The 26,317-nt window shown below is 38.1% G+C and overlaps 1 protein-coding gene across 3 annotated transcripts in view; it reads left to right on the forward strand.

The window, feature by feature from the left end:
- Positions 1-26,317, forward strand: part of lrrc4cb (leucine rich repeat containing 4C, genome duplicate b) — an 81,721-nt gene that overhangs the window by 49,280 nt on the left and 6,124 nt on the right. The window lies entirely within an intron of this gene.

Below are 26,317 nucleotides of genomic sequence, written 5' to 3' on the forward strand. Positions count from 1 at the left end.
AAGAATGCTTTCAGAAAAAGAAATTATGAATGTTTATATTTATCAATTCAACCCAAACATTAGCCTAAGTCATTAATAACTATCTTCAGTGTATAGAAGAACAAGAATTACTGGAAGTGATGGTATGGGCCCCATAGAGCCCTTATCTCAACATCATCGTCTGTGATTACATGAAGAGACAGAAGGATGTGAGAAAGCCTACATTCACAGACGATCTGTGATTAGTTCTCCAAGATGGTTGAAACAACCTACCAGCCGAGATCCTTCAAAAAATGTGTGCAAGTGTAACAAGAAAAATCAATGCTGTTTTGAAGGTACACCAAATATTGATCACACAAAATATTGATTTAATTTAGATTTCTCTTTTGTTCATTCAATGCATGTTGTTGATTGATGAAAATAAATGATTAACACTTCCATTATGAAAGCATTCTTTGTTTACAGCATTTTTTCACACCTGCCTAAAACTGCAATGCAGTACTATAAACACACACATATATATATAAATATATATGACGAGTATGAGTACACATATAGATATATATATATATATATAGTCAGTCAGTCAGTCATTTTCTACCGCTTATTCCATAGTGGGTCGCGGGGAAGCTGGTGCCTATCTCCAGCAGTCTATGGGCGAGAGGCAGGGTTCACCCTGGACAGGTCGCCAGTCCATCACAGGGCAACACACAAACAACCATGCACACACTCATTCATACACCTAAGGGCAATTTAGAGTTACCAATTAACCTAACAGGCATGTCTTTAGACTGTGGGAGGAAGCCGGAGTAACCGGTGGGAACCCACGCATGCACAGGGAGAACATGCAAACTCCATGCAGAAAGACCCCAGGCTGGGAATTGAACCCAGGACCTTCTTGCTGCAAGGCAACAATGCTATCAACTGCACCACCGTGCAGCCCATATTTATATATATATATATAAATATATATATAAATATATATATGATGAGTACGAGTACACATATATATATATATATATAGATATATATATATATATATATATATATCTATATATATATATATATATATATATATATATATATATATATATATATATATATATATATATATATATATATATATATAAATATATATATAAATATATATATAAATATATATATGACGAGTACGAGTACACATATATATATATATATATATATATATATATATATATATATATATATGTGGCTGCACGGTGGCGCTCAGGCTCCTTCCCCCCTGGCGAGGTGACATTCCACATCCCTAGAGCCAGCCTAAGCATCCGGAGATCGGGCTGCTGAGGTCTCCACCTTCATCCGCTGCTCAGTCCTCTTTACACTGGTCCCTCATGGTTCCCACTGCAGGTGCACTGAGGGATGGCCTCGCGCCTCTCATTTGGGCTTGGCCCGGTCCCGCGAGGAGCAACCCATCCACCAGGCACTCACCGATGAGTCCCGAACCCAGGCCTGGCTCCAGGGTGGGACCTGGCTCTGCTGTACTTGGCGACGTCACGTGCCTCGATTTTGTGGATCCCATGAAGGTGTCTTGAACCACTTTTTTTTTTGACCCATCACATAGAGCCTGTTTGCCATTGGAGACCCTACCAGGGGCATTTAAGCCCCAGACAACATAGCCTTTTGCATTGTTCGAGCACTCAAAACCTTCCACCATGTTAAGGTGGCGTTTCAAGGAGGGGATATATATATATATATATATATATATATATATATAGGTTCTCTCCGGGTACTCCGGCTTCCTCCCACAGTCCAAAGACATGCCTGTTAGGTTAATTGGTCTCTCTAAATTGCCCTTAGGTGTATGAATGAGTGTGTGCATGGTTGTCTGTGTGTTGCCCTGCTATGGACTGGTGAACTGTCCAGGGTGTACCCCGCCTCTCGCCCATAGACTGTACACATATATATGAAGATAATATATATATAAATGACACATATGTGTGAAATCATACAAAGTAACAAAATGCACTTATTCTTAGTAGAGTCTTCCTTCAGATGTAGGAGATTAAACAGTACTTAAGAGTGGAGAAGGACCTGTCCCATTTCTAATCCAAGCAGTAGGAGAAGTTAGACAAGAAATCAGAGTAACTCGTTGCACAGCATCAATGGGATATGTGATATAATCTGTGTGTAGTTTTCATATTAACTAACTGTTGTACTAGCCCATGGATGTAATAGTCCCTACCTCAATTACTATGTCTGGTTTTGAATCAGCATATCTTGCGGTTAATCTGCAGAATTGTCATCTGGAAAGAAGGCTACTGCATCCAGCTGGACATATGTTCCTTAGGGGACCATCAAAACAAAGAACACAGTATACTCTTACTTGAAGGTATTAATTCTGTTTGTATACATGCAAATAATGAATCCACCCAGTTATCCACAGGATTACCATTACCAGCACAAAGCAGCTCTGCTGCCCAGCCTCTATCTGCAAGCACACCGTATTCCGTGAACTCACTTGTCCAACTCAGCTAGCCCAGCCTTCTCGGTCAACTGTCTAATCCTCCACAAGCTGTGCACGATCTTCCATATCATATCAAGTCATCCTTATCAGAAAACGTTCATCATTGTGCATGGAGCCTAAATAAACATAAAAAGTAAAAAGATATAAAGAGATTGTATATGTGCACACCATATTAAAGTGCATGCAAATATACTTCTAAAATAGAATTTGTTTTGAAAATCACTTAAGTCAAAGTTTAAACTTTAATGAAAATGTTTTATGAAAGTGTTGTATCTTTTGATCTATTTTAATGCTGTAGCTGTCACATGAAGCTTGTTGTACACATAACCAGTTGGTAGCATATTTAAAATAAATTTCCTTATGATGTTTGGCATTAAATAAAGATAAATTTAATTTAAGCTATATGAAACTCAAAGCAGAAAGACCTACAAATAAAAAAACAGCTTGCTGTCAAGTTGCCACCTAACTATATTCTAATACTGATTAAAGTTGTCAGCAAGCATTTTTGATCAATGATTTCGTTCACATGTTTTTTAATCAGGTGGGACAAAGTTGAAGGGAGAATAATTTTTCCACCAATATATCAAACAAATTGTCCTTATTTTGCATTTTTCTTTTGATTTTGTTTAAAAGCACCAACTACTTATCTAAAAGTACTTGAATCCTAATATCCTGTGAACCACATGTTGAGGAGCATCTTTTGATTTGTTTGGCTGAATCAAATGAAAGGGGAGAGCTGAATAAGATGGTGGAGGCAATTTATTTAATTTGGATCAAAAAGGTGCTCACTGAAAGTGCTTAAACAGGTTAAATTAATAGTGACAAAATGAAAAGGCAATTTATCTCAAATTAGCTTATATTTTGTTTGAGTAATAAGTAATTGACTAAAATTGCACTAGTGAAAGGCTTAATTGCTATGTGAGAAAGCGGTTTAAATTAGTCTACAGGTCCTTCTCAAAATATTAGCATATTGTGATAAAGTTCATTATTTTCTATAATGTCATGATGAAAATTTAACATTCATATATTTTAGATTCATTGCACATTAACTGAAATATTTCAGGTCTTTTATTGTCTTCATACGGATGATTTTGGCATACAGCTCATGAAAACCCAAAATTCCTATCTCACAAAATTAGCATATTTCATCCGACCAATAAAAGAAAAGGGTTTTTAATACAAAAAACATCAACCTTCAAATAATCATGTACAGTTATGCACTCAATACTTGGTCGGGAATCCTTTTGCAGAAATGACAGCTTCAATGCGGCATGGCATGGAGGCAATCAGCCTGTGGCACTGCTGAGGTCTTATGGAGGCCCAGGATGCTTCGATAGCGGCCTTTAGCTCATCCAGAGTGTTGGGTCTTGAGTCTCTCAACGTTCTCTTCACAATATCCCAGAGATTCTCTATGGGGTTCAGGTCAGGAGAGTTGGCAGGCCAATTGAACACAGTGATACCATGGTCAGTAAACCATTTACCAGTGGTTTTGGCATTGTGAGCAGGTGCCAGGTCGTGCTGAAAAATGAAATCTTCATCTCCATAAAGCTTTTCAGCAGATGGAAGCATGAAGTGCTCCAAAATCTCCTGATAGCTAGCTGCATTGACCCTGCCCTTGATAAAACACAGTGGACCAACACCAGCAGCTGACACGGCACCTCAGACCATCACTGACTGTGGGTACTTGACACTGGACTTCTGGCATTTTGGCATTTCCTTCTCCCCAGTCTTCCTCCAGACTCTGGCACCTTGATTTCCGAATGACATGCAGAATTTGCTTTCATCCGAAAAAAGTACTTTGGACCACTGAGCAACAGTCCAGTGCTGCTTCTCTGTAGCCCAGGTCAGGCGCTTCTGCCGCTGTTTCTGGTTCAAAAGTGGCTTGACCTGGGGAATGCGGCACCTGTAGCCCATTTTCTGCACACGCCTGTGCACGGTGGCTCTGGATGTTTCTACTCCAGACTCAGTCCACTGCTTCCGCAGGTCCCCCAAGGTCTAGAATCGGTCCTTCTCCACAATCTTCCTCAGGGTCTGGTCACCTCTTCTCGTTGTGCAGCGTTTTCTGCCACACTTTTTCCTTCCCACAGACTTCCCACTGAGGTGCCTTGATACAGCACTCTGGGAACAGCCTATTCGTTCAGAAATTTCTTTCTGTGTCTTACCCTCTTGCTTGAGGGTGTCAATAGTGGCCTTCTGGACAGCAGTCAGGTCGGCAGTCTTACCCATGATTGGGGTTTTGAGTGATGAACCAGGCTGGGAGTTTTAAAGGCCTCAGGAATCTTTTGCAGGTGTTTAGAGTTAACTCGTTGATTCAGATGATTAGGTTCATAGCTCGTTTAGAGACCCTTTTTATGATATGCTAATTTTGTGAGATAGGAATTTTGGGTTTTCATGAGCTGTATGCCAAAATCATCTGTATTAAGACAATAAAATACCTGAAACATTTCAGTTAGTGTGCAATGAATCTAAAATATATGAATGTTAAATTTTCATCATGACATTATGGAAAATAATGAACTTCATCACAATATGCTAATATTTTGAGAAGAACCTGTATATAAATCCCTCAGGTTAACAATAATTACCGCAGAGATTGGACATAAAATCATAAAATACAAATGTTTACCTACATGTGAAAGTAATTCATGGGCAATTTCAGTGGTAAAATAAAACTCAAGTTTAAATGCTTTAACTATAGTTGCATAGTCACACACAAAGAAATACAAAAATAAACTTTAGAGGTAGAAAGAAAACTAAATGTAAGAAACATTTTTAAAAATTTGACTTATATTTCTTAAGTTGACCAGCGCAACTACGAAAATAATTAATACATGATTTGTTTTTTTTTTTTTGCTTCACTGGGGTTAAATATGACATGACACAGAGACCCATTTCGTTTAACCACTAACCACAAAGTTTAACAAAAACCCAAATTTAAGTTGCCATCACTCAAAGTGAAGAGGATGGTATAGAAAGTAAAAAAAATAAAGTAAAAGAATTGCAACACAGAACCACGTCCTTTGGTGAAATGACACCAAGACAAGTCTTCTCGGGATCACCAAGACTCCATCCCAATCATGTCTACATGACAATGTATTTTTTGGAAGTTATGCTGAAAAGAAGCCTTTTCTATTCTACCCTCAATTGAATTCAGTTCAGTTTTTTTTTTTTTTTTTTATATAGCACCAAAACAAATGACATCAAGGAACTTTACAAGACTAGCGGTTCCAGTTTATTTAAAAAGAAAATATTCTAAGCCAATACAATTATATGGACAGGTTCAAATTCAGTTATATGTTTTCCAAACCAATCTTAGTTTTAATATTGTGCAGTTAAATTCAGTTCAGAACAGTCACAATCCTAAACATGTAGAGTTGCAAAGATGGGACCATGTTCTTTGGTCAAATGAGACCAAGACTGAGCTTTTTTGTAACAATCACTATAGGTGGGTTTGGCATGAAACAAGAATATGGGGAAAAGCCCCTACTGTGAAGCTATCATGAATAGCTTAAATAGTCGAAGTAGAACAAAACCAGAGGATGAAACAGACTCAGCACACAGGATAAGACGGTAAATGAGGTTTATTTCTACTGTAGACTTTGTTTAAGGAATCTTGAGTTGGAGTTGTCCAGAAGCCAGAGGAGGAGGAGGTAAACCCAGGAATCCAAGGAGAGAGAGAGAGTACTGGTGATGAGAATATTTACAGTGCAGTCCTTAGGAGTATTACCAGATGTTGGCAGGCAGGTAGGCCGATAGGCAGGTTGACAGGCCGACAGGCAGGCAGACGGATAGGCAGGCAGACAGGAGTCCACATAACTGAGGTTATGTTCCAGCAAAGGTCTGTATCAGCAGCTACCTTAAGAAGCCCATGAGCTCATTAGGAGAATGCGTTGCAGCTGCAGACAATGAGCTGCCAGAACCAACCAGAAGGGGAGGAGCAGAGATCGTACAGTACCCTCCCCTCAACGATTGCCTCCAGGCAATCCAGAACGTTTTTCAGGATGGCGTTTGTAAAAGGACGTGATGAGAGCAGGGTCCAGGATGTGAGAACGGGGAACCCAGGTTCTCTCTTCAGGTCCATATCCTGCCCAATCCACAAGATATTGAAAACCACGCCCCCTACACCGAACATCCAGGATACGATTGACCGTATATGCAGGGTGGTCATCAATGAGTCGAGCAGCGGGAGAGGGCTTGGTGGGAGGACTCAGGGGGCTCTCTGAGACTGGCTTGATCTGGGAAACATGGAAAGTAGGGTGAATGTGCATGGAAGATGGTAGTTTGAGTCTCACCGCAGATGGGTTGATGATCCTCTCGATGAGAAAAGGGCCAATGAAACGGGGGGCCAACTTTCTAGGAGTATCTTTTAATTTAATATTCCTGGTGGAAAGCCAGACTCTCTGATTGACGCGGTAGACAGGTGCAGCAGAACGGTGACGGTTAGCGAACCTCTTATTTTGTTCCAGAGTGCGTAGGAGGGTCCTCCTGGTCTGTTGCCAGATCCTACGACACCTGGAAGCATAATGCTGAACAGAGGGGACCAGGATGTCAGATTCAACACTGGGAAAAAGCAGAGGTAGATAGCCCAGTGAAGCCTCAAAGGGGGACAAACCAGTAGCAGAGGAAGTATGTGTGTTGTGAGCATATTCGATCCATGTGAGATGTTTGCACCAAGAAGAGGGGTTGTCATTTATTAGGCACCTCAAGCTGACTTCAAGTTCCTGGTTGCATCTTTCCGTCTGTCCATTAGACTGGGGGTGGTATCCAGACGAAAGACTTACGGAGGCACCAAGAGCTTTGCAAAACTCCTTCCAAACTTGCGAGATGAACTGCGGGCCTCGGTCAGAAACAATGTCCAAAGGTATGCCATGGATGCAGAAAACATGGAGAACCAAGAGTTGGGCAGTCTCCAATGCAGACGGAAGCTTGGGTAAAGGAACAAAATGGGCTGTTTTAGAGAATCTGTCAACAACATTAAGGATGACTGTGTTACCGTCAGATGGCGGGAGACCAGTGATGAAATCAACGGAAATGTGGGACCAGGGGCGGCTAGGGGTGGGCAGAGGTTGAAGAAGACCAGCAGGGAGTTGATTAGTGTTCTTGTTTCGAGCACATGTGGGACAAGCTGCAACAAAATCTTTAATGTTGAGGTTCATGGTCGGCCACCAGAAATACCTTTTGGTAAATGTGATCATACGAGTCACCCCAGGATGACAAGTCAGTTTATTGTTGTGCACCCAATCCAGAAATTTATTGACGACAGAGTTGGGAACGAACAGCTTGCCCACTGGGCCAGTACCTGGGTCAGGTTCGGACCTCTGTGCCTCCCTGATGTCCTTTTCAATGGCCCAGGTGAGGGCGCCCACAATACAATAATCCGGTAAGATGGAAGCTTCAGTCTTGAGTTGGTCAGAATGAGAGAACTGGCGAGAGAGAGCGTCAGGCTTAATGTTCTTGGAACCGGGTCTGTAGGAGATAGAAAAATGAAAACGAGCAAAAAAAAGTCTCTTGGCATTTTGAATGTAGGAGAGGTTCTCTTGATCAGTCCAAATGAGAAAAGGGACTTCAGTACCCTCTAACCAATGCCGCCATTCCTCAAGCGCCAACTTGATGGCTAAAAGTTCACGGTTGCCCACATCATAATTTTGCTCTGCTGGAGACAAGCGACGAGAAAAATAGGCACATGGATGTACTTTATCATCCAGAGAAGACCGTTGAGATAGAATAGCCCCTACTCCAATGTCAGAAGCATCAACCTCTGCAATAAATTGTGCACATGGATCAGGATGGGTCAATATGGGTGCTGAAGAAAATAGTCTTTAACTCACCAAATGCCCTTTCTGCCTCAGGAGTCCAATGGAACGTTTTCAGAGAGGAGGTGAGTTGAGTGAGAGGTGCAGTTACCTTACTGTAGTTCCTTATAAACCTCCTATAAAAATTTGCAAATCCCAAGAACCTTTGAAGTTGCCTGCGATCAGTTGGAGTAGACCACTCTGCCACTGCCTTGGTTTTCTCGGGATCAGTTCTGTACCTGCCTGCCTCAAAAATAAAACCCAAAAAAGACACAGATGTGACACTGAATTTGCACTTTTCGGCTTTAACAAAGAGTTGATTCTCAAAAAGCCTCTGGAGAACTGTTCTGACATGCTGGCGATGTTGTTCTATGTCCTGGGAAAAAATCAAAATGTCATCCAGATAAACGAAAACAAAGAGGTTGAGAAAGTCACGAAGAACATCATTAATAAGAGCCTGGAAAACAGCGGGTGCATTAGTCAACCCGAAAGGCATAACCAAATATTCAAAATGTCCCAGGGGGGTTTTGAAAGCCGTTTTCCACTCATCACCCTCTTGGATCCGGACCAAATGGTAAGCATTGCGCAGGTCGAGTTTAGTGAAGATCTTGGCAGAATGTAATTGTTCATGTATGGAATCAATAAGTGGTAGTGGGTATTTATTTTTAATACTGATTTGATTCAATCCTCTATAATCAATACAAGGTCTTAATGTGCCGTCCTTCTTACCCACGAAGAAGAATCCGGCACCAACAGGGGAGGTAGATGGACGAATGATCCTAGATGCTAAAGAATCCTCAATGTACTCTTTCATGACCTTTCTCTCGGGTCCGGCGAGATTAAAGAGTCTGCTGGATGGTAGCGGAGCGCCTGGGAGGAGATCAATAGGGCAGTCATAGGGGCGATGCAGAGGTAAAGAAAGAGCCCCTTGTTTGCTAAACACAGGTGCGAGATTGTGGTATTCAGGTGGAACTTTGGACAGATCAACAGGCTCAGAAGGTTTGAGGTTTTTGATAGAGTGAGAGACAGCAGTTCTTAAGCAGTTCTGGAGACAGAGATTACTCCATCTCTCTACTCTGCCCTCCACCCAATTAATAGCGGGATTATGTTTCTGCAACCAGGGAAACCCCAAAACTAATTGTGGAGAGATGGAAGAGACAACAAAGAACTCACCCCATTCATGATGGTTACCAGAGGTGATGATGTGAAGCTGAGGCACTTTAAATCTCACTTGAGACATGGTTTGACCAGTGATGCCAGTGACAGAAAGTGAATGGTTGAGAGGCTGAGAGGGTTTTTGAAGTTTATCAACCAGATCCGAGGAGATAAGATTCTGTTCAGCACCAGAATCAATAAAAGCGTCAACAGGAAACTTCTCTTGGCCAACAATAATAGTGACCGGAAAACACAGACGAGAGACAGGGGAAGAATGGGATATGCTCACCAAAGTCCCCTGACCTATTGATGAGCCCTCTCTTTTCCCTTCTTGGGGCATTTTGTGATAAAATGTCCTCCTCGTCCACAATATAGGCAAAGACCACCCTCAAAGCGACGTTGTCGTTCCTCTGGGGAGAGTCGAGTGTGACCAATCTGCATCGGCTCCGGTTCCGCAGATCCCTCTGAAGAGGAAGTGGGTGCGTCGAGGAAAGTGGTTCGAGGCGCCAGAGAGTGCTGCCACTGTGAATTGTAGTTCCTTTCTGTTTGTCTCTCTCTTAGACGGTTGTCAATGCGGATCGATAGGTTGATTAATTCATCCAGTCTTTCGGGTTCATCTCTCAAAACCAACTGGTCCTTTACTTGATCTGCAAGGGAATTAACAAAAATACCCTTGAGTGCCGCTTCATCCCAACCCACCTCCTGCGCTGCCACCCGGAAGTCGATGGCGAACTCCGCCAACACTCTCCTTCCCTGTTTGAGGGTGAGTATCTTCTTAGCCGCTGCCTCCTGCTGGAGTGGTTGATCGAAGACTCTCTTGAAGTGACTGAAAAAAATAGCATAACTAAGAGACTCAACAGGGTTAGATGCCAAATAGGCGTGCGCCCAGCGCAGAGCCGATCCCTTTAGCGAGGTAACAATATAAGTAATCTTGGAGGCAGCAGTAGGGAAAAGGGAGGGGGAACGACTAAATGCGAATTCACACTGGAGAGAAAAACCACAAAAGTTATTAGGATTACCATCAAACAGTTCAGACGGACGGAAGTCAGGCTCTCGGATCCCAGAAGATAGAATTGTGGGTGGCTGAGGATTCTCTAAACGAACTGGAAGATTGGAAGAGGCAGGTGAGAGTTTGGTTAGGATTTCGCTTAAAGCATGAACCATACCACCAAGTTCCGTGAGATGAGAATCCGTAGTCCTTTGTTGTTGCAGTAGCTGTTGAAGCATGGTTTCAGTAGATTGTAGGCGTTCCTTTAAGGAAGTCTGTTCATCATCTGAATTGTTCTTCAACATGTTGGAGTTGTCCAGAAGCCAGAGGAGGAGGAGGTAAACATAGGAATCCAAGGAGAGAGAGTACTGGTGATGAGAATATTTACAGTGCAGTCCTTAGGAGGGAGTATTACCAGATGTTGGCAGGCAGGTAGGCTGATAGGCTGATAGGCAGGTCAACAGGCAGGCAGGCAGGCAGGCAGGCAGGCAGGCAGGCAGGCAGGCAGGCAGGCAGGCAGGCAGGCAGGCAGGCAGACGGATAGGCAGGCAGACAGGAGTCCACATAACTGAGGTTATGTTCCAGCAAAGGCCTGTATCAGCAGCTACCTTAAGAAGCCCATGAGCTCATTAGGAGAATGCGTTGCAGCTGCAGACAATGAGCGGCCAGAACCAACCAGAAGGGGAGGAGCAGAGATCCTACAGAAGCATGGTCAAGGATCTGTGATGCTGTGAGCCTATTTCTGCTCCAATAATCAGAAATGTTGTAGGAGACTAAGTACAACACTTGGCAAATGAAAGTTCTTAAAAGATTTACTAGAAATGCTGATAATTGTACCACCACTGATTTTGTAAATGACATTACTTTTTCTCTGCCTCTTTACAAATGTGCTGAAATGAAACGTTAGACTCTTCTAAGATTTTATTTGTGAGACTATGCTGCTTGCAAGAAAAAATTGATTCAGTTAAAGGCTTTTTACAAATCTTTACCTGGGGCGCTGATAAATTTGGTCAGGACTGTATAACAAAAACAGACAAAAAACACATTTTAATGGGAAATATGAACACTACCACAATGTATTAGCCAGCCAGCTGAGACCTCTTGTCATGAACAAATAATGACAGAAAAAATTGACTACCTACTCTGTGCTGTCAACACTGGATACACATAAGCAATCAGCTATTAGAAAACTAACAAAATCCTTTGTGCAGCACAAGCACAGCTAGTCTGTTCACCAGCTGGCTCACTATATGATAAAATTCAATATGTCTTGTACTATCAAAATAAGTGTTAATTATCATTTAGGTTATGCTCATGCTGCAAAAATACAACAAAATATGTGCACTAGAAGAACAATACTACAGCAAATGCTGGTGATTTGTCATCCTCTTGATAAAATTGGACCTTTATGCAAAATGTGTGTACAGCTTTTGGGAAATTATGCTTCCACTTACATTTACTTCTGATTTTTGATTGATTTTATAACAATTTCCCACTAAGCACCATTCATTCATTGCTGATTAATCGAATCAGATAATCAGAGAGAGCAGATAGGGGTGGGGGGTAAAAGTAGAGAAAAAAATCAAAATCACTCCACTGAGAAAACGTCTGCTCTTCAGCTTACATTTATTAGGTCCAAATTTATTGGATGGTGGTTATTTTTAAACAGACCTTAAGCCTTTGCTCACCCTTCATTGTGAGGTGGATAATTATAGTAATCTGGTCAAAGGGAATTCAATTTCAAGCTGTAAATTGCTGCAATAGAAGAGAATAGTTGTTAAATGATTGGAGTATTGTGTTCAATAATTCTGCACATACCAATGACAACATATATCACATGAAAAACATTGTTCAGGGTAAACCTTTGCAGCTCAAAGATAGTAATAGGTACCTGTGGCTGGCGGTTAACCATCAGAGAATACGAGGCACATGACAGGTATATACTTAAATTGAAATAGTGAGACGTACCCATTATTCTCTTGTTCAATATAGAGGCCCGGGTGAATAAGCTATCTGTATAATAGGACATATTCAAAAGGTGCTCCTAATTTCATTTCAAATAAATGTCTAACGGCAGGTCTTGTGTTGAAAATTTCTTTAGAAAATATTCTGACTGGAAGATTTTAAAAGGCTTTGCAGTTGTAACCACGAAAGATGAGAACTTGTAACGAGCAAGCAGCTTTTGTCCTGCCCTTGAGCAAGTCAGCAATTCTCCACAGACTCACCACAAGCTCCAGGGGCACACTCTGTGAAGATGACCCACCACCCTTATCTCCCCAGAAAGAGCAAAGAGAAAATACAGTTTCTCTATGAGGATCGATTGGAGACTCATATTTTTATACTTTATTCAAGCAGCATACTTAACCAATGAAGGCAGGCATCTGTTCTATTTATTCGTCATTTTATGGTGTTTATTAATCCCCATTATTAGTCTTTGCCTCAGTGTTTGATAGAAATTGAGAAATATTGCTCTTTTACGGAGTACAAAGAAGCATTGAACCATATCGAATCGTTGATAAATGATTGTTGCTGGATGATGTATTCAATTACAAAGAGAAAATAATTTTTTGTGATCTGTTTCAGAAGTTGTTAAAAACAACAACAAAATGATTTCTCTGTTATGATATAAAAAACTAAGTAAAACACCAACTGAGTTGTATTTTGTATTTTAATTCTGAACCTAAATATATGACCTTTGATTATTAATGTCAAGTTAACGCTAAGAAATATAACAGATACAGTCAATGCAGCATGATTCAAAGTTGAGAGGAGCTAAAAATAAGAAGGTGGGATTTCTTTAACATGTGGCTAGTCTCAAAAATAGTTTGAAAGTACGGTGAAGAAAAAACCATATACATAAACTATGTAAAAAGACACATAATTGTTTTGATATTGTCTGACATTAAACCAGATGAAAAATGTTTATGTTGGTTAAATACCAGAAAAATGTGTGTAAACCAGAATATTTTGTAGCATTGCCTTTATACTGCATGACCAAACATTTTGGTTATTCTTACATAAACCTCCCACAACGAGTAGCTGATTCTTTGCATATTTCTCCTGACAGAACTGATGCAAGTCAGGTGTAGAGGCCATCTTGTTTGCACACACCTTTTTAGGTATACTGAAAAATGTTCTATGGGACACAGATCGTGGCTTTGTGATGACCACTCCAAAATGTTGACTTTCTTGTACTTAAGCCACTTTGTAACATGTTTGGCTGTATGTTTGGGATTATTATCCATTTGTCAGACCCACTGCTTCCCAAGCTTAAACCTCCTGGCTGATGTCTTAATATGTATTAAGATGCAGCTTCAATGTTTACACTTATCTATCTTGAGAAGTCCACCATTCCCTCTTGCAGCCAAAGACCCTAACAACTTGATGCTACCACCCACAAACTTCAGGTGTTGTTAGGCTTGCAAGCTTCCCCCTTTTCCGTCCAAATATAATAATGGCCAACATGACCAAACATTTCAATTTTAGTTATCAGAACATAACATTTCTCCATGTTGGTACAGAACTTTACTGTGGATAATGACAGTCTCTCATCAGTTTCAGCCAGCATCTTCACAAGGTATTTTGCCTCTGCTCTGGTTTTTTTTTTCTCACACATTTTGCACCAAACACAATCATCTCTGGAACACAGAAACCTACTCTTTCATGAACAATATGATGGCTGTACATCCCCATGCTGTTTTTTAACTTGCAGTTAACTGATGAGCGTGGCACTGTCAGACATCTGGAAATGTAACCCCAAGCATGATTCAGACTTGTTGAGGTCCAGTTTACTTCCTGAAATCTTAAATAAATTCTTTTGATTCTTCCATGATGGTACACATGGAAGACAAGTCAAAGCAAGAAGCAGTGTTTTTGTGGCTTTGCTGCAAGTAGATATGTGGTTTTAAAAAAAATATCCAAAGACGTTGAACTCAAATGTTGTGAATTAGCCAGTTAAAACCTTACAAAGCCATGATTATCATCTAATCTTTCCTAAATTATTTAAAGGCCTCAGTATATGTAAACTTCTGAATTTGAAGAATATAATAAAAATTCTCATTATTGCAGCATTTAACAAGTAGATTTTTTTTAATCCTAACTTACCTAAAGCTGAAAAAGGTAAGTCTGGTTTAATGTCAGACACTGAGAGAAAAGGTTATGTGTTTTAAATGTTATTTTATCTTTTTGTTGCTGCGGCTGGGGCTAAGAATTTGAGGTGTCTTCAGATTAGAGACCCATATTTTGTTTTCTCCCTGTGTAGTGTGGTTGCTGTTAATATGTTATCTAACTCCATAGTTTGCTTCCTGTTGTGATATCCAAAGAGATTCCATATAGCAGGTGATTTGAGTAATGTCAGAACATGTTTTCTCCATGCTCTCACAATTTGCATTTTCAGTGGTATTGTGGCGTTGCATAGTCCTTTGCATGGCTGGAGACCATCCTCATCAACATGTAACTTTGCACATGATCTACCTGTGTTTAGTCTTGAAAGTCATCTCAAAAACACTCTAAGCTATTTGAACCCATTAATGTGGCAGATTCAACAAATGTGGTTAAAAAAAATCAAACTAGCACAAGTCTTATAATGCAATTATCTTCATTTCGGTATAATCAAGACTTACAATACAACAAAAAATGTAAAGACCTACTTCTAGGTGTATTCTAAGCAGGCCAGAGAATGATTAAATTCTGCTTTTGGAGAGATAATATTAACATGGTTAGTATTAAGATATGGTTTTCCTGCATGGATAGTTTTCCATCAGTAAGAGAACATGATTGTTATGTAATGAAATTTAAGCAAGACGTTGGTGATTTAAATTTGAACAAAGAGTTGTAAAAAAGTAGCTTCACTTTAACAGAGGTGATAGAACAGTGTTATGGGACTTAAATAGTCATGTCTCCTTTAAATTTGTGCATCTACAGACCAAAAGAGTCCTTTGAGGTATTTTGTTGGAGGTCCTGCAGGAACATGTTCACAAGTTATGGCAAGATGAAATAAGAGGTGAATAATCATCTCAGGCGTGGTAGCAGTAAGAGCATTATCTAAGTGATTTTTCGCCATTAAAAGAAAGCAGAATCTCAATTTATTGGTTCATGTGCATTTTGGCACTCACCCATCAGCCACTAGATTTAAATCATGAGCAAAAAGATAAAATTATGCACATGAACAAGATGTAATGAGCTTCCTCCATAGGGTGGTCAGGCTCTGTCTTAAAGCGAAAGTAATGAACCCTATAATCTGAGTGGAGCTCTCTGTTCAGTTAAGGTGGTTCAGTCAACTGATCAGGACTCCTCCAGGGCAAATCTATTTGGAGATATTTTGAGAATATACCACTAGGAGAAGATCCCAGTAAGATTTAGAACTTACCGAAGGAACATTCTGTCTGGCTTGGGACGGTCTCAGAATCCCCAATGCAGGGCTGGGGAGTGGTCCAAGTAAGAGGTATCTGGGTTTCTTCCTCTGTTAAATCATTGAAAAAGATGACAGACAGACGAATGACTTTAAAGCTCTGACCTAAGAAAAGTTCTGAAAAACCTGCTGTGAACTTTTGGAAGTTATTTTATTGGTTGCCGATACAACAGAAAACTGCTTAACCATTTGTTTACTAATTTAATGCAATAAGAATGGCTTACAAACTCATGTCTACTTCTATGTGTTCTCACACTAAAGAATAGCATCGAAGAATCTATAACTATGTACTATTCTAGCATTTTGTGACTTCAGTTTATTTTTAAATGCATTATTTAATACATTATCTTATTCTTTAATTTGCCAAAATAGATGTCTTGTCACAAGTGCACACAGTATACTCTTTGTGGAATCTGTCTGATTACTTGCAACATGCTTTTTAGACTATGCTGTAGAGGCCAATTCATTTGAGAAAAAGCCATTATCTGTACGACAGCAGTGCTGCCTTATAGCTTTCATCTTGGGCATTTTGTAAAACTCTAAACATAATTAGTGCTGCAGCCTGGCCTCACAGTGAATACAGATTTAAGACCGACTAGAATTCTCAGCACTAACATTATTTACCCATGTTGAATCAGAGCATCATCATCATCTTTTTGGTTGGTGCCTGTCTCCAGCGGTCATTGGGTAAAAGGCAGGTACACCCTGGACAGGTCATCAGTCCATCACAGGGTATACATACACGAATACACACGGGACAAACAACGTATGGGTACACAAACTAAGGGCACTTTAGAGTGACCAGTTAACCTGACAGTCATATTTTTGTATTATGAAGTACCCAAGAGAACCCGAGTTGAACCGAGGACTTTCCTTTCTTGCTGCAAAGCAAAGTGGTGGTGCTAACCACCACACCACCCTGGAGTGTTTTCAAAGGTTATGTTAAACGATATGTATTGATGCTTCACAGTGATGATAAATGTCACAACTAAGGAAAGTGGGGAATGGATATCTATATTTTTCCCTCTGAACTTGTGTTTAGTTAGAAATTTAAGAAAACCTTTCAGGTTAGCAAACAAACAAAATAATTTAACTTTTGCCAGCACCAGTATGGTGTAAAGTAAGGCATATGAGGAGCTTAAACTTATAAGTTAATTAAGTTGATGTCCTTTCTCTCCTAAAGTTTGACTTAAATACAGGACATATAATAAATAAATTTTTTATTTAATGATTTCACATTTGTAAATACTTGTATAAATATTAAACAAAATATATATTTTTTTCTTTCACAAAATATAGGGATTTACCTACTTTTAGGGTATCTTAATGCCCAGCTGAGAAAATCTTTTTTACATGGCAACAAGATGAAAATTACTGAACATATATGGAATTATACAATGCTTTAACTATTGATTGTAAGACAAAGGTAAATATTTAGGGCTGCCTGTTTATGGAAACCAATAATAAGAAGTAATTTAGTCAAAAATAAAAGCAGAATTATTTAACATCAATGCTCAATGTGTTTGGAAACATTTTCCATTTTCTGTGTTAAAAGACCAAAGTAAAAACATACTAGCAAAGCAGAATATGTCAAAAACATTTGAATTATACTATTTCTTGTCAACAACAAAAAAAGTGATTTTTTGAGGTCAAAATTTAAACTGAAATATAACATCTGATTCATCACACATCACCATGTTATTGCATGTGCTGTTGACTGTTTCAGACATCCCATCCTGACTCAACCTGCTGTATCAAAAAAAGAAATTTTCCTCATACCATCTGGTCTCGGCATTGCACCACTTGAAGACATGTGAATGATTTATCACCTAACAATAAACAGGGAGAATCTAGGGAAAATATTTCATGAGAGGCAACAGTCTTTCCTGTAGGAAGCAATCTTAAACCAAAAAAACGAAACAAAAACAAATGACTGCACAATGTATGTTGTCATTTGTTGTCAGAATCCTGTCACCCCAAGTGTGAGCACAAAAGCTCCATAAAAAGCTGCTGCCTGCAACTTCTGCTTTCAGTCAATTTAAAAACTAGAATGGCTGGAATGGATTGGCAAATAGCTGTGACTGAACTGAGGACACTTCAGTAAACTAATCCCTTCAAGCACTCCGCATTTTGGATTGAGTAGCATCCTGCCAAGTCTGGCCATTGAAGCTACAGTGGTATTTTGTCATATTTAATGCAGCACAGTTTTGTCCCCCGGTACTAACACTGGAAACCAGCATCTTGGCTTTTGAACAGCATTGCTATGTTTTTTTACTGTAACGCCACAGAGTGGCAGAATTTTTGTTAATTTAGTTTTCATCCCCAGTTGTGAAATAATACATTTTTGCTGTGTTAAATTATTAAAACACGATCCCTACTTTCTACAACTTGTGAAAAGAAATCAATTTCATCATGGTATTTACATTTCAACAAAGAGTCAGGTTTTATTGGTTAATCATAAAATTAAATACAAAACATTGCTGAGATCTATCTAAGTAATCTAGGGAAACATTTGAAATCCATCTTTCAAGTAAAGCAAGTGTGAATTATTATCTTCAATTGAAGTTATGTGCTGTGTTCCTCAGTTTACTGTTCACTTTAAACAAATTGTTTTACAGTAAAAGTGTTAGTTTATACAGTATATATGCAACCATTTAACAAGATTTTTACTACTGGCTGAGTCATACTGACATACTGCACTGTGCCATGTTTTCATTTAGTTTAATCAGCCTCAACTCCACTGTGATGCCCTTCCACTTACAGTTTGCCAATCCTGCACATCTCGTTTTGAAGCTCAGTCATGGGAGCAGATTGGTGAGCTAGACAAGTGACAAGAATACTAAGAGTGCCCTCACATTCAGTCAGTCTGCCACCCAGGGCATCCTGTCTTAATCCCTTTGCAGAGCCTTTGCAAAGTGCATTTGAACATTGAGGTCCCTGCAGATTATTTAGCCTCTGCAATTATTATAATGGAGGTACCATAAGATGGTACATGAATAGGAATTAAATTAACTCTTGAAACGTGTCTCTTTACCCTCCTGCTCTATCTCGCTTCTGTACTTGTCTATGGAAACTAATGATGACAAAAAAAATAAAATAAAATTATAGCTGTCTTGTTTGATCTAATGGTACCTTCATTTCATAATGCATTTGCTTTTCTTATTTACCATGAAAAAAAAAACTTTTCATGAATGGAAATAAATGTCTGACTTTGTTGTTGTTTTTTGTTTTATTCTAAAGCTGTGTACAAACTGTTAACATGACTTATATGACAGGTTGTTATGGCTTTCTTTCAATAATGCCTTTCTTCTTTCCACTCTTCCATATAGGACAGATTTGTGGATTGCAATACAAATAGGTGTCTGTCAAAAGATTGTCTAACCTAAGCTGTGAATCTCCTTCAGAGTTACTAGGGCTCTTGGCTGCTTTCTGCTTTTCAGTGAACATCACCTTACCTAGTTAGGTAGATGGCCATGCCTTGCGGGTTTGCAGATGTGTCTATACTGTCCATTTTCAGACAATAGATTAAACAGAGCTCCATGAGATGCCCAAAGATTGTTTTATCAGCTCAGCATGTTTTAAACTTCCCCATGTCTTCATGCCAAATTTGTCTGGAATGTTCCTTAGTCTTCATGATGATGTTTGTTCACTAATGTTCTCTAACAAACTCAATTACGAGTTAAGTGACTTGTAAATGCACTTGGTTACAATGATTTTTATTTAGGTATATCAGAGTAAATGGAGTTGACTGCAAATTCACACCAGACTTTTTAGATTTTTATTTGTAAGACTGCTACAAACCATTTATTATGTATTTCCTTTTCTTCCATTGTGTTGGCCTAGGAAAAGAAACCTCAATAAACTATGTTGGAGTTTTCAGTTGTAATGTGACAGAATGTGAAAATGCAAAAAGTTCAGAGTATTTTCATAAAGCACTGTGAATATTTTCAAAACAACAAAATTAAGCAGACAGCTTGGATGAATTATTTTTGATGAGAAAAATAAGATTTTTAAAGCCCCTGCTTTTATCATTTTATTTTTTTTTATTTGAAAAATATATATATATAGAAATTCCATATTCATTTTACATATACTAGGAAAACTGAAGTGTAATAATAGCTTTCACCTTTGCATATGTCTATGGGATAGTTGCCAGCTGGCTGATAATTGTATCCCAGTTCTCATCAGACACAAGACAATGAATAAAAATAAAGTCTTTGATCCATTTTTAGACATGATAACTGATGCTAAAATGAAAATGTCTACACCATTGGTGTTGGAACAGACAGTTATTGTCTATCTGACTGTAATTCCAGATAGCAAATTGATTGCTCTCAAATCTGTCCATTTTTAGTTGAATGACTTCCATTAAAATCTGAGGAAAATGAACTTGGTCTTCTAAAAACAGTCATTTTGAATAAAATATGCTTTCAGTAAATGCAGCAATTGCTTAACCTTTGCTTCTTCTGGATGCACTGGGGGTTTAGATCAGGGCAATGGGTCAGCTGTACCACCCCTGTAGGATTTTTTCCCATTCTTGTTTTTTAAACTGATTAAACAATATATGATTGTTGTGTTTCACCTACAATCTGTAGAACAAAAGACTGTTATTAAATTAGCCACACTATATTTACAAAAAGCCTCATACACAATGATTTTATATGCAGTGTTTTTACTTATTGCATCTTGTTGGGGGCTCTGTAGATTTTAATTGCACAAAGTCAGTCAGTCAGTCATTTTCTAGCACTTCTTCCATAGTGGGTCATGGGGAACCTGGTGCCTATCTCCAGCAGTCTATGGGCAGGAGGCAAGGTACATCCTGGACAGGTCGCCAGTCCATTGCAAGCAAAATATATAAAGCATCCGGAAACTAAATTAAATGAAGTCAATGTGAAATGTGTACTGCACACTGAATTAGCAAAATATGCTGTTATGGTATTGTTCCACAAGTTTACATGCACTGTTTATATTACCTTCCCAGCATATTTACTGTCAACACAAGACAATCTATTTGTATATAGATATTTTTCTTTACAATTTTTGCCCCTTTAGAAAAACAATAAATTAAGACAGCTTTAAGAATAGATATAAACCATGGGCATGAATGTGAACGCATTCAGCTTTAACAAGTTAGGATTGCTCCTGTGCTCTTATTCATGCAATCGAAAGGTTTTTTCTTAACCTTTTTGTCAAAAGTACCCTTGGCATTCAGGCAAAATTTTATTTCTATCAAAAGCCAAGAGAATTATATAACATAGCTAAAATGTTTTTTTCTGTTGCTGTTCTTAAACAATCCACATCTAAAGCAGTGTGTAAATCGTCTTTCAATAAAAAATTACAAATTTTGACAAATGTATTATCTGTGGAGAAAGGATGATAAGAACCTACATCTATTATGTATTGACATCAGGCAGTGGCACTGTGCCGTTTAGTACAGATACCGTTTTACTGTCATCGTCTTGAAAAAAAATAGTGTTTAGCTGCTCTCACTTGCATGATTAATTTTAAGTTTATCTTTTATATTTTTTTCATGGCATTTCACCAAATAAACTAGCATTTCATTACATACATTGATTTTAGAGCATCAATTCAGCATCATGTTTTTATCAAGACTCGAATAAATTATAGCAGTGCTTTTTCACAGAGAAGAGAGAAAACCAGCAAACACTCTTTTTAGAAAATGCAAATCAAGTAAAATGGCATTTTGGATCTAGTTTTTTAAAGCAGCCAACCAAACTAATCCACACAATAAAGTTAAGTGGCTGATAAAACCGACGTCCGGATTAAACGGCTAGAGAAAAACAACAGATGTGATTAGGACAACCAATGTAAACATGACACAGAATTCTGCGTGTGACAGCTGGCAAGCAGTCTCAGCAACCTTACCCTGGTTATAGGGACGACATAGTTTAGAATTTGCTTCAATAAACAACCCTTTAACAACAAAAAGAGCTTGAAAAAAATTATTTTAGTTTGTTAAACTATTTTGTATTCAAATGACTTTAATAATGCCAGACCCTGTAAAAAGATTCAGGGTATAGCTGATAAGTCAGCAGCACCCAGCAGCTTCTTGATGTAGATTTATTTCCCACACACCCAAGGCCTTTACAGCACTGTGGCCAAGATAGAAAAGAACTGCATGGTGGAGAGTGAAGAACAGCCGGTCCCATTGTCTCTGATGGTGGCTTGTCATAATCTCGCCTCAGTAACAGATTTTAAAATGTACCATCCCCCCATACACCTGAGACAACATTATGTAAAAATGCACAAACACTTCTGAAATAATATTGTGTTAAATTTACGTTTCTAGAATTGATTGACAACATGGAGTGAAAGGAGCCATGTGGTCAAGTTTAAATTACCACAGAAGGTCAGGCAGGACTCAAGCAACGCTTTAAGTATGAAGAAACCAAGTTTATGAACAGATCAAGATGTCATGTCACAAAATGTGTTGGACTGTTCATAATGTTGGCTCCTCAAAGTGTTGCTGATGTCTTCACCTTATATTTTTCTCCCCTTTATGCGTCTGCTTTGTATTTGTATGTGGGCCACAAACTTCTGGAGTTTCGAGTGTAAATTATCTTTGTATCAAAAAAAAGGTTATTGTTGAGAACTTAAAAGAGCAGCTAATGTTCACATCATAAAAATGTAATTTCAAACTTGTTGCAATTTATAAGATTAGATTAGGTTTGTCCTTCTGTAACACTGAGCCTTTTTAGCCCCAGTCCAATAAAAATATTTACCTTTCAGTTTTACTTTTTCCCTGAACATAAAATGTCAACAGTACATAAGAAAATGGAAAAGGAAATGACAATTTTGGCACCAAACTTTTTGAAAAACTGACCATTTATTTTATAATTTTTTTTTTTTTTATATTTCTGAATAAATTCTATATAACTAAATAAAGGAAGTAAAATTTTATTTGAGCACTAATTTCATTTCAGATATTAGTTGACTCATATTAACTTAAGCAACTTTTGAAATCTGTCTTACTCAGGTTTTCAATTTTACATGTTTTTTAAATCAATTCAAGATTTATTTTTTAATATTTGTTGAAATGCATCATTAATATAATTATTTAATCCATTCGAGGAACAATAGAGTATATCCTTGTCAGCTGATAACTTAATTTAAGATTATTTTAATAAAACCGACATGGTAACAGAGTTGAAATTATAGCTGCAGGGTTGCACAAAATAGCAGGGTTGAAAGGACACATTACGTTTGATTGTATATCATAACCTCACCTAATAAATGCTCAGAATCACAGTATCACATCATATATAGTAACAATCGTGAATTTATAAGATGAGAAACTATGTGGCCCTATGTGTGGTCATCAGTGGGATTAAAAGCTGGTTTTCTGGCAGTCATAATGCAGATTTCCTGATGCAGAACACATGCAGCTAATGTCACAGTAGGGCATTTCCCCATCTGCATCATGTCTTCGACATTAAAGCCTGTTCTTTTTAACAGCTCTTAATTCTGTAGAAATCAATTAAAATTTAGATAAAATGTTTATAAAAATACTGAAAATTTTCGAAACATGATTTTATCAATTTGAGTCAATTATGCAATCATTGCAACATTTTAAACATATATTTTAGTCTGTTATAGATTATAGTTTTTGAAGGAGATGCAACCCTGTTACTCTGATTAAAGTAACCGGGTTGCAAGTAACAGGGTAGCAAATCAGTGCTATTTTTTAGAGTTTTTGCTCAAGAGTACACGCTAGCTGTGGTAGCTGCTATGCTAGCTGCTCAAGAACAATCTAGGCTATATAATAAAAAAATTAATTATTTGATTGTAATACATCTTTTTCTGATAATATGAGTAAATAAGAGTTTTGTTGCTTAGAGTTACACACTCCATTACGGCTGAAAACATTGAAAAAATATTAAAAATAGAAGAGAGGATATACCTTAAATCTACCCATGTCAGCTACATAGGAGCAATTAGTTTGATGATGCTTTTTTCTGCTGAGTCATGTAGCTGACTTTTTTTTCTCTTTCTTTAAATGGCTAAAAAGGTTTTAGTAACAGGGTGGGTTGCATGTATGCTGAGAGACACAACTTCAGAACATTATTACTACTAGTTAAAATATGTCTGCAATGAAACTAAATGACTTGACAATTACAAGAAAGCTATATCAACAAAATCATACAAAACAATCTGATTTAAAATATATTTTATCTGTTATATTTGATATGTAACCTGGTCATCATGAGAGAGAGACAAGACAGAAAAAAAAAATTTTAGGGGTGTTCAAGAGCTATTTGGTATTTTAAATAATATTTTGGAATCACTTTTACTACAGCTACCGTTATTTTGTGTCTCATGAAAATTATAATTTACATAACAAGTGCAAGTTTTTGTATTTTGTATATATATATATATATACATGTCTATCTATCTATCTATCTATCTATCTATATATATATATATGCATTTGGCTTTACTCAATGTATTGATCTCTGTTTAGTTAAAGGGATTGCTTTAGTCTTTAGCCGAACAAGAGACATAGCAGAAGAAATAAATGTTTTTTGTAATTTGTAAGTAATTGTAAGTAATTTAATAACTCCTGAATGCACAATATTTACAAAGAAAGACTGACAAAAAGAAAAAAAAAAGAAAGACAATAAAAACAGTGTGCTTTAGACTTAGTAACAAGATAAAATAGAATAAATTGTTGGCCTGCTGCATTCTATCCCTGTCCTGTGTAGGTCTATGCCCAGTATGTGCAAACATTTTCACAGCAGTCAAGATTTATGATCATTTCAAACACTGATACACCAGACTTGTCATCTAGCCATATATCTGTGGAGTGCATTGTCTGCAGCCAGTTCTCCAAAGACCCAGATGGCCTGTGCGGTTACAACATCAGCACAAACGAGGTTGAAAAGCAGACATGCAACAAACGTATGCAAATGTAATGAATCAGTAATGTGCTGAACGAATTAGCAAGATGATACTCAACTCATCAGACAGCCCTCTCAGTAGCCACCGATTTTTTTCTCTTTCATTGTAGGTCTTGCCAGATTCCATACGGCTTAATTTTTAACACACTCTTTTATTTTTATATTCATATGATTAAGTGGAAATTATCTTCAATTGTCTAATCAACCCAACCATATTTATTTTCCTTGCATTAGAATCTTTTCTAATGCCCTAATTACAGAGGGACTAATTATAAAACAAAAATATATCTTAGGAGTAAGAATATGCACTATATATAAAGTAGTAGAAAGGACTCATTGAGCTCAGTGACAATGATATCCTCAGTTTTTGAGAATTTCTGTCCTCTAAACAGGAAACAATTTTGTCAGATTTTACAAATGCAAATTCAAATCCTCATGTTGGTTACAAGGTTGGTCTAATCCTGTTGCACTTACAAGATTCCAAAAACCCCTTAGTACCCTGAGGGAAACAACAAGTTTGCACAAATATCAAAATCAAAATGTGACTGCAAAGCAAGTAATACATAATGCAACATTTTGTGCTCTTTGTTTTATCCTAAAGGATTTATTATTTTCACAAGTTGGAATTTTGCAGAACAGATTTAAAATACCTTATCCCATATTTATACAATAAGAACATGAAACAGATTATTTCTTTTGATGTGTTAGACTGCTCAGTTTCTCAAAGGAGGACATTTACATGTTTGTGTGCCAAGCTGGCTTCAGTGCTGTCTGAATGTCCAAGTTAGCACATCTTGCTGGTTGAAAACGAAACAGTGCTCTTCAGAGTTTAACAGTGGCATGATTCTGATTGTGATTTAAAAGGCCTGAATTATTTGATCCAACAGCCTCATTGTTCACCTTGATTGAAGCATGTGTTTCTTTGTACTTTTTTGAAATACCTATTATAACCAACGAATTTGGCAAATCCCAGCACTGACAGACACAAAGCCTGTGCTGCGGGAACAGCAGCTGAAAAGTGAGGGTGGGTGTGTTTTTATTTTACTGGCAGGATTTTAGATGTAAACAGCTACTACTTGCAGTGGCTTTGAACACATGTTGAGCACAGCTAGATGGAAATTAATCCATGCAGTGTTGCAACAACAAAGGAGGGATTTTTTTTCTTTCTTCTATGATATATATCCCATTTCTGTATGTAATGAGGCATTAAATGCATTATGAATACGGCATGTGGCCAACGCTAAAATTACTCTTGGAGTGGTTGCAAGGCACATCGTTTTCGCATTCCGGTGGATTTGCAAACTGATATGTTGTATTGGCAGCCGATAATCACTGTCAGTGTGTTTGCCATGTCTGACATTTTCTTCTCTTTGGTGGCAGTGCAGGGGTTTGTTGTAATTCCAGCCCGACAAAATGAGTTCCAGCCAGTGGGAGGTCTTATTCGATCTGACTCCCCTGCAGTGGCTTGTCTATCTGCAGCCTTGTTCCATCGCAAGTATTGTGGCAGCCTTGTAGGTGCAAAATCAAGGCATCTAGTTTCATTTATTCTGATTAAGTCTGCCTCTCATCCTC

Source organism: Girardinichthys multiradiatus, chromosome 4 (genome assembly GCF_021462225.1).
Source record: "Girardinichthys multiradiatus isolate DD_20200921_A chromosome 4, DD_fGirMul_XY1, whole genome shotgun sequence".
Lineage (NCBI taxonomy): Eukaryota > Metazoa > Chordata > Actinopteri > Cyprinodontiformes > Goodeidae > Girardinichthys > Girardinichthys multiradiatus.